General features: G+C 39.2%; 1 long non-coding RNA gene across 2 annotated transcripts; it reads right to left on the reverse strand.

Moving 5' to 3' along the window:
• Positions 1–12,947: 12,947 nt before the first annotated feature.
• LOC128743888 (uncharacterized) lies at positions 12,948–15,190 on the reverse strand. Of its 2 annotated transcripts, XR_008412332.1 has the most exons (4): positions 15,094–15,190; positions 14,493–15,029; positions 13,876–14,431; positions 12,948–13,814 (listed from the first exon to the last, which is right to left on the reverse strand). It is a non-coding gene; the product is annotated as an uncharacterized LOC128743888 (long non-coding RNA). The 2 variants fall into 2 exon arrangements; XR_008412331.1 differs by having other exon boundaries at positions 12,948–14,431.
• Between the last annotated feature and the right edge of the window lie 315 nt (positions 15,191–15,505).

Raw genomic sequence — 15,505 nt, forward strand, 5'->3', positions numbered from 1 at the left:
AATAATACTGTGTTCAGCAAAGTTGTGTATTTTCAGTATTTGTACAGCTTTCTAGAACATGATAAAATTGTATAACAACCACAAAACGAGTTATGAAAAAATGCATTTTAAAAGTTTATATTTTCAAAATAGGGATTTCTCGTCTTCATTGAAGATATTGAGGACCTTTGACTTTAGGCAAATTAATAATATGCTCTTAAAGTTTGTAGAACACACCAATGTATTATATTGAGATTTAAGAAACTTAAGTTTTTTATTTCACTAGAGGCAATAACAGGATTCACACAAGGGAATGAATCAAAAAAGAAGATCACCGAAAGAAAGATCTTTTAATTTCACGGAACAGTTATAAAGGCACGACAAAGCTAAAATCATAGTTCTCTACTCAGACGAGCACGTATTTTTTGATTTTGGACCACTGCACGGTGAAAAGCTTATTTATTTATTTATAAGTAGACGAGAGGAGCATCCATCTCCTTTTCGGTGTTGACTTTTCATGGGTATTTTATTTGCTTTTTTGACGTAGGACTACGTTTGTTTACTATACTGGGACTGGGTAGCACTTTGTGAAAACGAAAATAGAAGTGTAACGTTTGAATGAAAGATTTCAAATGCAAATAACTACTAAACTACTGCATGAAACTGAACAATTTATGTGTCGTTGGATAGATAAAAGGACTAGCAATTTTAGGGAGGTAAGAGAGCAATTTTAGGGAAGGCGTAAGAGGAGGGGGCGCGTATAGAAATGAAACACAAATTTCCTCAAAACTCGAGGAGAACTAATCAATCAAATCAATCAAACAAATTTGATGGTGGGTGTAGGTCATCAGAGTGTACCAGAAAAGTCAACGTCGCTTTATTACTACGATTTGAGCTGTAATTAGTTGACCTAAATAATATTCCGCGTTTGAAACCAGTTGTACTCACAAAGTATGGTTTGTTGTTAATTTGTTGATTTTTCAAATAGGGTAAAGAACTAGTTTTAAGCAGTCTAAGCGGGTCACTGATTGTTTTACCTTATTACAAGCGATGGGTTGACTAAGTGGGGGATATCAGCATACCAATCTTCTTGCTATCTTTAGTTCTTCAAGCTGTTACCATTGGAAGACACTATTGTTGAGCTAAACTTTTGATTTTTCGCTTTAAAAGTTGGAGCGGTGGAACTAATTTTGAACACACCGAACCCATTTTCACTCGCAAGGTGCTGTTTTCAGCAATCCTGAAATCTGAATTTTTTTACGTCCCGTTAAAAAATCCCTCGAACTTTTCCCCCTATTCAGTAAGTTCGCGTTCCTATCCGCGACCTACTAATCGGCGTCTGATGCGTAATCGGCATAGCGTATCGGCATATGCGTAAAATGCCATCTGTCTAAATTGTTTATCGGGGCATACACTCACCGCACCGTTCGGCAAACGGTATTCGTCGTCTCTTTTATTCTCTGGTGTTCTTATGGGAAACTGCGAGTTTGACGTCTCACTCGCTGTTCATAAGGATGGTGGGAGAACAAAAGAGGCAAACATAGAAGTGCACACGATCTAACTTTAGAACAGTGTTGTCAAAGCAAATAACATTGAAACACATCGTTGCTTCATTAAATCACTGAGAAAATCTTCGAAAATTATTGAAAAAGCTGTCTTTTGTGTTGTTTTTAATAAAGAAAAATTAATTATGAACATACATTTCTCTTAAAAGTATTGAACCACGTTTTCACCATAGGAGGTTTCAGTTAATTTCAAACTTAAAATTCTTATTTCCAGAACCGAAACAGTATCTTGGCAACACGATAGTTCATCAGTTGTGCTGCAGCTGCTGCTACTGGTGAACAGGTTCCATCAACTCAGAATTTGTTTTCAGTTTTGTTAGAAAATAATAAAACTTTCGGCTAGTGACAAAGCCTTAGATAATAGAAAAAAAGATAGTGAATAATATGGTATGTGACAATTGAGTGCTTGACTTTCAGAGTGGTTGTAATCAGTGCTGAAAATTTGATGAATTCGTTAGTAGCGAGGTGGCGATTGCTGAAGAGCAGCTGAAAAATGTACATTTTTGGACAACAATTTTTAATTCATCATATTTCTTGTCGGAAACCCAGTAAATTGTGTTTTTGTGAATCAAATGTATGGTTAAGTGATTTGTGAAGATGATCCTATCAAAAGATTTTGAAAATATGAATAAAAAAGTGCATTTTCGGATCATTTATGTTCAACTGGTTAAAATAGGTAACACTGCTTAACTCGTTCCTTACCCTAGGTTGGCTCCAGTTACGATTATAAATGTCAATCCGACTGGTAACAAGTAATTTCTCAAACCTCGGATACTACTATTCGATACCATAGAAGATCGCAGTCTTTTCTCAGTGAACCTGTCAGCTGTGAATGCACCAGTTTATGTGGCCGTACAACTTTTGGAAACTTTGTTGTCGGTGGGGAAATCTATCAAACTGTCAATATTTCTAATGAGCTCTTTCCAATTTGATGCACGCTCGTTAGCTCGAGTTGCAGTCGGTGGAAAAAGTGATCTAATCGCATTCTGGTTCCGGTGGAATTATAGTGGCCTGCAGGGGGACTACCGCTTCGAAGTTTAGTTTCACTTGTTCCAGTATCGCCAATGATTGATCGTTTCCACTGGATTAGTGCGAACGAACAGTTTATCATGTGTTTGGTGTTAACGTAAATTTTGTAACACAAAATTCATCCTACGGATGGACACACCAAATTACGGTGACAATTCGAAGACTTTAATAGTTTCTTTAAAACATATGGTATAACTGAAACCTTCGACAGTTCGGATATCAAATATCTTTGAAATAAGAAATAAAAGATTGGGTTTCTCTGACGCAATTGCGTCGTTTCTGGGCGAAAGCTCGACATCTTTATTCAACATCTGATAACGTTAAAACTCCGCTGCATTGCCGAACGTTACTGTGATCGTAGCGACAAAAAAAGCGAGATCAGTTTTATGCCTACCTTAAACAAATCTCCATGATCAGATATTTCACATAAAGTTCGATAATCAATGATTACCATCGATAAACAAGAGAACAACACAACAATAATCGTGAAGTCGAGAGTGTTCATTAACATTTCGTCATCTAATTATGAAGCCGATTTATATGCAAATCCCGTGTGTGTTGCCCTCGAACGCGGACCTGCTCCTTATTCCGACGGCTTCGGGCTGGAGGGATCTCGGCAGATACTTTGCATAGCGTACCGAGTAACAGTGATAGTGCGGAGGGATTGCAGGGTGGAGGATGCCGTTCGATGGTAAAAAAAATACCATGATGGTCCGAAGCGACAAGCAATAAATTATGACATAATTAGGTGGACGCTCTGCGGTGAAAAGTTGTCGTTATAACCAAATTGGTACCAATAGGGGCTTCGCACCTCTAAGAAGAAGACCTATGTGGCGATGGAAAGGAAGAACTGGCTGATGGCGCTGCTGGTGGACTCGTTTAGCAGCCTTATTCAAGTGGCGGCTAAAGTTAAATCTTTTTCCCATTTAGGTAGGTCATTTTGAAAACAGATGCGTCACAAGGCGGATGAAAAATTAAAAATACGTTTTGACATCGATGCATGTACTGTGCGTAAACGATGAAAGCGTTTTCAACCGTACTTTAGATAATTGTACATATCAGTTAATAAATATGGGTAGCAACCCTTGGGTGGGTATGGTTCAGTATGTTTTACCATTACTATGATTCGACTTACAATATACTAATCGACTGTCTCGTTTTGTTTTAACTATCACTAAGTCTACGATACTTGTGATATCAAAACCCTTTCAAAGACTGTCATTGGGTTGAAGTAATTACGCACTCGCAAGTTGTGGCACGGTCAAAAGCAGATTGCTTGTGTCATCTCGATTCGTTAGCGGGAGGAGTCCCCAAATTTTCACTCTCTCGTTTTTTAAATCACCACCCATTTAATCAAACATCAATCCATCACTTACTTATCCATTTACTCTGCTGCCTATTTATTCCTTTACTTTCCCTTTCTGCTGCTTGTGCTTGTGCTTGGGCTGTCCTGCACCGATTTTGTTTACTTGACTGTACCACCTCAGCTAAACAAAATTCGAAAACATTATGTATGGAGCTATTATAGAGATAATTATTGCCCATCAGATTGCTGAACTAAGTAATAGTCTATCTTAAGAATTTACGGCGCACTACCAGTTCACATCGGGTGGTGCACAAAAAGCGCTCTTGGAGATCTAGTCCATAAGAAGTGTGCTTCTGTTTGGGCAAAAAAACTGGGAACATAGAAGAGTAACGATGACCGTGCCGAGTCAAGGAAAGTTTTAAAGACACTGCAAGAAGCAGAAGAAGCCAAACGAAGTTCTGCAGGACTCTTCTGGGTGATCAATTCTGTCCATGATGTCGACATCACGGTGATCAATTCTAGAAGTGACGATGTCGATAAGTTACTTTTACAGAAAAGTTGGGTAATACGGCTGATAAGGCAAGCGATATGTAAGCACAGAATACTTTCAAAGCCATTCGTGATAACTGACGATGTGAAAGTTGGAATGCTTGAAGCGGTACCAGTTGCCTATGATCCGGAAACATGATATCCCAATACTGTTTTGGCGAAAGATATGCTAGCCTGGTACAAAGCCAATGGAGTCTAATTTGTATCAAACACGACATATCCTGTTTTACAACGACTTTTTGCAGCTTCCTTAAAACTTGACAAAAGTTTTGTCAAAGATATGTGACATTCTTCGGCAATTCGGAGTTATTTCCCGTCAGCAAGTCCCGCAGAAAGTAACACTAGAATCAAATGGATTTTACTATTACTTTTAACTCATTTGGTAAGTTCTTACCAAAAAAGCCATATTATTGGACAAGAGATAAAATAAATAAAAGATATTGAGAATCAAATTTGAAGGACTTTATACCTTCCGGAGTCACTTACCTCGGCACCGCATTCCCTAGCTTAACTACTCATTTTCGAATATTATCGGGTATGGCCTCCCAGTTGGCTTCGAGGTATGACGCTGGCCTAATAAGCCAGTCGTACTATGTTCGAATACCGGCTGGGAGAGGCTGTCAGAGTCAATAGGATCGTAGCAACTGGCCCTGCAATTGTCCTGCACTCTAACAGCTGGCTGTGAAGTCTGTCGTTTAAAAACAGAAGGTCAAGTTTCGATAACGGAATGTAGCACCTAGGCTTTGCTTTGCTTTATGGCATAATGGACGATAGGCATTACGAACTTAATGGATAATTTACAAAACTTCGTTTTCCTATGCATACACACTCCAGCCAATCATCACTCCGTCAGAATACAATAAGGTAGACATAATACCGTCCATGATGCCAATCGTCTATTATGACTATCATCGATTTATGCCTATCGTCCATTATGTCTAATATCCGTACGCCTAAAGACCGTATGACTAACGTCCGTATGCCTATTGCCATTAGAAAAGGTTTCTTACCACAATTCGTTTAAAATTTGGTATTTATCAGCTCTTTCATGAACTTATTGAATTTTTGACGTAGGACTACGTCTTACGGCAAGTTTTGAGATAGCGTGTCATTCCAAAAAATCGAAAAACGCGAGCGTCTCGAAAAATGATAGGTTTTGAGCGCCAATAGCTCAGCGGTTTTCCGATCGATGTTCAATATTCTTACACCAATCGATCGGAAAATCTTCTAAGAATTGACCCAAATGAAGAAAAGTATGGATTCTTGATGTTGAACTATTGAAAAATCAGACGAGTTGTGCACAAGGCACGACCGCATAGGTGACGTAGGACCACGTAAGTCTCTTTGTAGCGATAGTAGGATGTATCCATGTATGTAATAATACGATTCTTCATGTATACAACCTACATACGTAACGTTTATCAAAGTAACGCACTTAACGTAATTCTCTGTTCGGTAAATTGGAGTATCGATAACCGCTAACCAGGCACGGCTAATTGCAACGGACTAACCGAAAAGCTCGTTTCGTTGTCGCGAGCAGCATATTTGCTGCCAATTCCAGAACTTCAGCAGCCAGATATTCCATCACGGCAGCGAAATGAGTGCTCCAGCTCCATCACACGCTCAGTAGCCGACCGGGAACTGCAAACGTGCACGAGTTGACTTTCGTTTGCCCTGGCATCTCCGTTAAATAAAATAGAGTCAAAAAAGTCATCTAAGTTAAATGAAATAGAGCATTTCAATTTCAGTCTGAACAAAAGAGCAAAGTTACCAGTGAGCCGTTTACCTTTTGCTGCCAAAGAAAAATTACGCTACATATTATTACTGTAGCATTGGTGATGGAGATGGAGCAACACAAATTTGTTGCTAAAGAAAACCGAGTGAAAAGCCCTAACTTCCAAGTTTTATCAATTACCGAAAACCGTTCTTTGAAGAACGAACAAATTCTTATATGTAAATGCAAAAGATGTTACTAAAATTCTTTCATTTTATTAAACCCATGGGTTTTATGAATTTTGACGCTTGACCGAATACATTGAGCTGATATATTTGTTGGCTGCTTCTTACCTTCCGAGACGGCCAGTTCAACCAGCAGCAACAAGCGAACAGAAGCGCGAGAGGTGATCGGTTAAAATTATTTGATAAGAAGCGAACAATTAGAATCAGTCTAAATTAAATAGAATTAAAATCAGTGGGCGAAAATTCCTCAAATCTTCATGAACATTATGTTTTGTCCTTAAAAGAACATTTTGTCGACGTGATATGTTGGAAATTGAAGCCTTCTTTTCCATCTTCTTGGGCAGCAACAGAACAGCTTGGATGTTCGGAAAGACACTTCTCTGAGCAGTGGTAACACGGGACAGCAAACTCTCCGTTGTTGCGGATGGCCAGCTGCAAGTGACGATAATTTCTGATCGTTTCGTTGTCGCGAGCAGCATATTTCCTGCCAATTCCAGAACTTCAGCAGCCAGATATTCCATCACGGTAGCGAAATGAGTGCTCAAGCTCTAACACACGCCCAGCATCTGCTCAACAATTTTCGATCGGATTCCATAGGGCGTGAATTAAAAACAATCTTAAGGAAGCTTAACCCACAGCTTATAACGTATATATTTCTGTCATCCGTGCTAGGGAAGCACTGACGAAGGAAGGCAAAAATATGAAAATAATTCAATTTTTCAATGACGCGCGTTGAAAATCAATAGTTTTCTGTATTTTCAATATTTTCCAAATCGATTTTGCGATCAATTGGTGTAAATATCTTGGAAATCTATTGAAAATTGACTGAATTATAAGCCGAAGCGTGAAAACGCGTTTCTACTTTGATGTCGTCATTTCCAACAACTAATCACGAAGCAAGAATTCTGGTAAAACATAGGTTCATTATTTTCAATTTTTCAATAGTTCAGCATCAAGAATCCATACTTTTCTTCATTTGGGTCAATTTTTAGAAGATTTTCCGATCGATTGGTGTAAGAATATTGAAAATCGATCGGAAAACCGCTGAGCTATTAGCGCTCAAAACCTATTATTTTTCGTGACGCTCGCATTTTTCGATTTTTTGGATTGACACCCTATCTCAAAACTTGCCGTAAGACGTAGTCCTACTTCAAAATTGAAAATAATGAACCTGTTTTACCAGAATTCTCGCTTCGTGATTGGTTGGAAGATTCTTTACGATTTCAACAAGATTTCTTAACACTGCGATTAAACCTAGACCATTTTGATGTCCTTGCTTGGGAAGTACACCAGAAAGAATGACAAAGCCCCCTCGTGCCAACAGATTTTTTTACGAACTCGATTAAACCTAGTCCAATTTGATGTCTGTATTAGGGAAGTGTGCTAGAAAAAATGACATAAGTTCGTTATCCCAACAGAGCGCAAATTCTTTATTGCGAGACGACGAAACCTAGGCGAATTCGATATCTGCGTTGCAAAAATGTGTTACAGCTGTAGTGTACGATTATAATATGACTCTGTATGAATACGCATGCTTGCCGTTTCATTAGAAGTGTAGTGAAAAGATGTGCTGTTGATAAAATAGGATTGAATTGGTAAAATCCCTTCAACGTGGGGAACCATGGGTAATAAAAACAATCTTTAATTTCTGCTTACAGAATGCAGACAAGCAATAGTTTGTGTTCTTGATTTTGTTAAATCGTTTCCAAATGCACATAGAAATAGCTTTGAAATCTTTTGAGAATTGACCTTATGCAATGTTACTACTTTGATAAATGTTACATACAACGTATGTAGCATGTATATATGTTGCATATAGCATGTATACTTGACGAATCGAATGATTACAAGCATGCATACATGCTACTATCATTGCAAACATTTTTGAGTTGAAACTCACTCATTTCTGAGTTAATCTTATTCATTTGTGAGTTGAATTTTTTATGCGTGTGTACCAGCATTGGAAAATTAACTGTCAACCGGTTTATTTACGCTTGCGACATTCGCCCTTTTGTTAATTCTATCTTCAACCCTTCATATAAATGCCGAAAACAAGAATAAGGAGAGAAACTACGTGCTCTTAGCTGTGTTTATTTTGTTTTTAAACTGTTGAAATAGTGTTTTACGTGTATCCTATTTTATATGTATACAAGATGTGCTTGAGGACATAAACGCGACCTTAGCAAAGTCAAAGTTGAAAATAAGAAGTTGAAGTCTAAGGTCAAAAGATTGAAGAAGCTGGTATCTGACGCAAAACAGCGCACTCTTGCTTTAAGGGGAAACCGAAAGTGGCTCAAAGATGGCTGGATAAATGGCTACCATTCGAAGCATGTATTGTTTTGCGCCTTAAAAATGCATCTGTATTGGCAGAGCACGCTTTCGCCACGTAATCAGTGCTTTCAGCGCTGTTATAATGTCCTAAAACTTGTAATTCAATTTATCGATCTGCTGTGTATCAATAAACGCTCAGCAAAACATAATTGCTAATGGAAAATAAATTTAACTGAACATATCGATCATTACGTGTTCATAAAAGCGACCAATATATAATTTGGAATTAGTTAATAGATATTTGGTTACGCACATATTTCGTTGAACTAGCGATTTCGGAAAAAGCAGCAACACAGTATCAAACTTTTGTCACATCAATGAGCTTTTAAAGAGCTTTCAACTTTCGCCGCATCGATGAGCTTAGAGTGAAATAAACAAACAAAACGCAAACGCAGGAATCAAAAACGCAATCCGATGCAAGCGTATTAATTAAACATCCTAGTGATCCTACGCATTATTCAGTTGCTGCTGTTAATTTTGATTGAATCGGAATGCCTTGATAAAGAAAACAAACCCTTTTTCGGGATGTTTGTAGTCAGTGCGGTTGGCTGCGGATCAGCTGTTTATGTTTGCAAGCTCCGCTATTTGACATATATTACCAATACTAATGCAATATTCAAATAAACGTTTAGGTTTTTAACGAACACATGAGATGTACAGTGCAGTGTTTGTCGCACTAACACAATAACGTTAGCCACTTTCGGTTCCGCCTTAACAGACTCGCTAAACGCAAAAGTTCTTAGGTCGTCCGCAAGCGACAGTTTTGACAGAAATGGCAGGTTATCCCGATGGGAAACAGTTAAAGGCAATCTCGGAAACCGCTCAAGAGAGCGACTACGTATTTGCTGGGTTGCTAATGCGAGAAATATGACGCGATGGATTATTCAACAGGTCGGTCACTGGTCGACCATCGAACCCTTCGGTAAAGAAGAGCAAGGAAACCCAAACGTCCAGCGCTGTGCCTCAGCGCGTACCATTAGAAGAAGAAAAGCGAGTATATGTAGAGAGTAAGTTAACGTTTTTCAGTTCATCTACATTTATTAACCATAATTTATTTCTTAGATCGACTTTTGGAGCATTGCCCTAATATTGGAGACATGTCGACAATCGCTAAAATACATGTTGACCGGTGCACCGTACTGATGACTCGCGTATTTACCTATTACGGCAGAAAAACGATTTATTTGAACGATTGAAATTGGAAAAAATGAAGCATTGACCAACTAGAAAACCTCGCATCCTGATCGGATTGAAAAGACGTTATCAAAGTTCAACCGAGTTTATCTTTAAACATTGCATCTAGTCCAAATTGATGTCCTGAAAGTGAAACATCATAGAAAAGTGAGCGGTAATCCTTTCCTTTTTCCAGATTGTATCCATATAGGCACTGCAAGAATTTGTTCGAAACTGTTGGGTATGAAATGGGGAAGGCAAACAAGAGAGCGACCAACGTAGCTCTTGTCATACCCCGTAATGTTCTATTGAGTAGCTAAGCTAGCAGGTGCGATGCTGGATGGTTTCCGGCTGCCTGATTTCAAAACTGCGATTTTGGGCAGACGGCTGAGCCACACGGCCAGGTAAGCCTAACATGTTATTCTAGTGATTTGTCTCGTTTTAGCTCATCAAGCACCTCCTACTGTATAGTGAAAACTTTGGCCGTGACAAGTTTAAATAATGCACAATGAAAAATTAAATTAATTATTGCATATTAGATGCACTGATGGTAACTCAAATGACGCAATTATATTTCATTCCACGGATTGTTGGTGAGATTGTTCTATTTTGACGTAGGACTACGTCTTTGTTTACTATACTGGGACTGGATAGCACTTTGTGAAAACGAAAATAGAAGTGTAACGTTTGAATGAAAGATTTCAAATGGTAATAACTACTAAACTACTGAACGAAACCGAACAATTTATATATCGTTGGATAGATAATATGACCAGCAATTTTATGGAGGGGGTAAGAGAGCAATTTTAAGGGAGGCGTATGAGGCGGGGCTCCTATACTTATGAAACACAAATTTCCTCAAAACTCGAGTACCAATCAAGGAAATGGAACCAAATTTGGCATTTGGGGGTTTTAGAAGGCAGGAATTTTTTCTATGGCGTACATAGACCCCTTCCCCTTTTAAGAGGTTAGGCTCCCATATAAATGAAATACAAATTGCCTCATAACTCGAGAACTAATCAAGCAAATGGAACCGAATTTGGCATGTGGAGGTTTCAGAAGGTAAGAGTTTTTCTATGTTGAATTGAGACCCCTGTCCTCTTTAGGAGGGGGGGCTCCCATTCAAATGAAATACAAATTTCCTCATAACTCGTGAACTAGTCAAGCAAAAGAAACCAAATTTGGCATGTAGGGGTTTCAGAAGGTAAGAATTTTTTCTATGTTGAATTGAGACCCCTGCCTTCTTTAGGAGGAGGGGCTCCCATACAAATGAAATACAAATTTCTTCATAACTCGATAACTGATCAAGCAAATGGAACCAAATTTGGCATCTGGGGGGTTTGGGAGGCATGAACTTACTTTATGATGGTTTGAGACCCCTGACCCGTGTGGTGGGAGGATAATGACTGTCATCAAATGAAACAGAAATTTTTGCGTTTGCGCGATATTTTCTGCTATGCAACAAGCGGTAAGCTGTAAAAGTAAACTAGTAAAACCTTCTCGAAACAAGGGACAGTGAGTCGACGCCACTAACTTACGTGCATGTTGCCATTCATGTCAAAAGAGAAGGACATTCGAATGGCACGTCATATTTGCGATGAATGTGCTTTGGTTTCAATGTTATTTGTAACCAATGCACAGTAGTTTGATTGCTCGGATTCGTGAACTTTTTTAATAACTCTTTTCATAGTGTTTTTTTTTCAATATGGCGTCTTCGGAAGAATTTCTGTATATCAATAGATGCAACAACTGGTGGTTAGTATTAGTTCGGAACTCAAACACAGGTGGCGCTGCAAAATTTAACTTTCTAATTTGATGATATAGTATGTTCTAGAAAGTTTTAGATAATCTTATTATGAAGCTTTTTGCTGAAAACATTATTCCTCTAAGTTTCACAGTTTTCGAGATATTAAGCGTCTAAAAAACGGTAAAAAATAACAGGATGAGTTAAATTTTTGTAATGCTCTCCTGAACGGGTACACCTCTAAAGGAACGATACTATTATCACTAGATCATCACTTTTTCACCAGTTACTTTTTGTAGTAAATATTCGAATTTTCTGATCCATTCACCCGCATATTATTCTGCTTAACTTTTCCCTGGATTTTTGAGTCCTTCGTTTCTCATACTTTGCAACGCTACTGAACGATACTGCCCCCGAAGAGCGAACCTTACCGTTTCGCTAAATTAAGCGCCCCGAGTGTAACCTTTGAAAGAGATCCGATCGCAGCTGCGGCACCGCAGGCCTTGTTACGGTTCAGGTGATTGGCCACTTTCCGCAGTTTCGTAGCAGTAGGATATCGCCGTATTAAAATCCCACCAAATGCGGTCGAATGCGCGATCGCAGCGTTTGCAGCCAGAACTAATAACACAATTTGACTGTTTTAATTGGCTCTGAATGAGTCGAAATTTTTCATAAACCTGTTGTGTTTGGCACTCGATTGTCGCGCACCATCTGACCCCAGGATCCGCGGATCCGCTGATGACCGAAAGGGGTCCAACGTTTTTGCGTACAAATGAGCGGCCCCGCCTGATTGGGCCATATTTGTTTTGTTTGTGCCCCATCGATACCTACAAACGGATCGTCCGTCGGTGGAAGTTGTTCGTCGCTAAGTTTTCTGTAATATTAATTAACGTTGAGAAATCCCACATACAGTGTTTTAAGGATCATGAGTTAAATAAAATGGTATTGGAAAAGCAATGAATTAATCATCAAAATTCTACAGTCACAATTGTATAGTAATGCAGAAGTTTCGAGTCATTTCGAGAAGTTTTTCAGTCAATTGCAATGCTTTTCTACAATGCAAGCCAACACGAATAACGTGTCCCACAGGTAATAAAACGTACAACAAACAACATCGAACGATTTCAGGCATATGCTAAATGATTTTTAATGAGCTTCGAACAAATATTTTTCTCCTTAGCATCATTTGGATGCACATTTTCCCCCGGTGTTTGATTATTTGCGGGCACCGTTGTTTTCGCTGTCGTTGTCGTCGCCGTCAGCGCAGCATCCTCCTCATCGAAGTGAACTGCAGCAGCACATAGCAGGAGGTTTGCTCAGTACACATTTCGGATGATCACAGGATTGTAAGCTGTTAGACATTGAAATAGAATTGCAAAAATTTATTTTGCAGTGCATTTGTGAATATAGTCGAGTTCTATATGTTATTTATGTGAATTAACAAAGTTAAGACGACTTAATATTGTCAATTTATTCAACTTACGTTTATTCGATGTCACTTTATCCTAACTTATTCCTAACTTATTCGTTGTTCTGAGTCAATTTGAAATGTATGAACGAAGTTTAATGACAGAGAACAAAAAAATGTCAAAATTCTCATGCCATTGAACTACAACATGTGAAGTTCAAACTTCTAAGACAAGATACATTTTTTCCTCGTTTCGAACATGTTAAGCCGAAACCCAGCGACATCCATTTTTGCCACTCCGACGTCGGAATCGAGCTAATATCAGCTTAAGTGCTGTCACTTTCCTAATTGCATCATCCAAAATCCGCTTGCAATACCGTGCAGGTACAAGACAACGACAACCACGTGCCAACGCGAAAGCGAGACTCGGCGAGCGCTCAAATCGTTGTTAAATTATGCTTCGAAAACTCGATATCTAAATAACTCGGCTAAGCTGCCGTTGCGGGTGTTGACTCCGGCGGCTCCGGATTGACCGTTTCTTCTCCATTGACTGACATCCGTCACTAATCTCCTCTTATGGATATACAATTTCTTGGTCTTTTTCCCGGGGACACGCGAAACGAAATAAAAAACATCTCAATCGAAAACATTCAGCATGATTGCGAGAGATTAACCTGAAAAGCTTCCACTTCTCTGCTTCTCTGCACTGCATCTTCATGGTAACTATTCGGGCAGCCTTGACAAGGTGATCAAAATGGGTTTATAGTGGCACTGGCGCAAAAATAAGTCACTAAAATGGTTAACATAAAAATTAATTAACATAAAATCTCACCAATCTAATTAGGCGTAGACAATCTAGGACGGCAGAAAAACTTCCTCGTGGAGGGCTTGGACGACACGACGGTCAGCTTATGCCAAGCAGGAATTGGATTACCACTTCACCTCCGGCTGAACAGTCGAAAGCTTTCAAGGAGCGTTTGGTCGTCGTCGTTTTTGTTTTGTTTCCTACCGGGTCGATCGGCGAAGACTTACCCGATCCCAATCACTCAACCGAAAGTCTTGTCGGGAATATCAGCATGACGCTTTTACAACTCAGAATATTTTCCCTCCTCCACCGTCCACCATACCGTTCCGTCCGTCCGCGCTTGTTCGCAGCTCGTTTATGATTTATGCGTGTTCCTTCTGTTGTTGAATTATTTGTTCTATTATTTGTTTCACCTTGGAACGAGCAAATCTCAGGCATCAGCATCAGTGTTATGTCTTCCTGGTGCAGTCCTACTCTATGGCAGCGGAAGAACACAGGCGGGAGTGAAAATGGCCCCAAAACGAGAACAATTTTCGTTACCCATTTTACGATTATTTATTATTTGCATATACGATGTTGATTTCTGTGTTTAAAATGTATATAAATAAAAACAACAATCATAAATAATATTCATTAAAATTCACTTCAGTATATTTTATTGCCGGTGTGTCTTTTTTCCACTTCATTCATATTATTTAGGTTGGAGTATGATACGCGCATTCGCAGATCTTTAGGTGCGCGAAGAATGCTCTTAATTTCTGTAACCACGGTTCTGCGTTCTAAAAAGGTGGATGCTCAATGTGATGGGTATTTTGCCTTTTTTACGCTTTTATCGTGCTCCATTCCACTCACTGCCCGTGTGACAAGAGGGGCTTCAGACGCAGATTTTATTTCTTCATTGCTCTTGTTTTCCACTTCTGTCTTTCATATTTTTATTGCGTTATGATGATACCCGCCGAATGAGTCAACATGATGCGAACGGCTCTACTAGCATAGCCCGGGGGGATGTTTTCGAAATTCTTGGAATTATTGGAGAATTTTCTCGATATAGTTTAAAAATAGATTAACATTTTGTCTTACACAAAGTGTCGTTTGAAACTTTCGTTGGACATTATTAACACATTCCATAACTTTAGCTCATTATTTATGTGCAGTATTTTTTCCATTTTTACTGGGAAGTGCTAAGAGGGATAATATTTTGTGCTGTTAATTTTTTCTAAATTCAAATTCGTGAACCTTACTTACATGCTTAGTTGGATTGCCGTCCTAAAACATAGCCCTCAAATAAAGGCTCAATTAAAGAGATTCGACATCATTACTAGAAACCTTGTTACGGCGGAGGTAATCTACTTACTAACTTTAGTGGCAACGGTCCGTTACCGACCCTGCGCCGAACGAATTATGGTCCTCCAGTACCGTCGGTCCTGGGCTGCGGTTCTCCAATCCCCACGAACACCAGCTGAACGTGCATCGTCTTCGACAGCACACACCCACCGGGTGCGGGTCTGCCTCGGAGTCTATGGCCTCTTCCTGGTTCTCTGCTGAAAATAGTTTTGGCTACTCTTACATCGGGCATTCTGGCCACGTGTCCAGCCCACCGCAGCCTGCCACATTGCACTACCTTCACTATATCAGCATATTTGTATACTTGGTACAG

Source organism: Sabethes cyaneus, chromosome 3, assembly GCF_943734655.1.
Source record: "Sabethes cyaneus chromosome 3, idSabCyanKW18_F2, whole genome shotgun sequence".
Taxonomy (NCBI): domain Eukaryota; kingdom Metazoa; phylum Arthropoda; class Insecta; order Diptera; family Culicidae; genus Sabethes; species Sabethes cyaneus.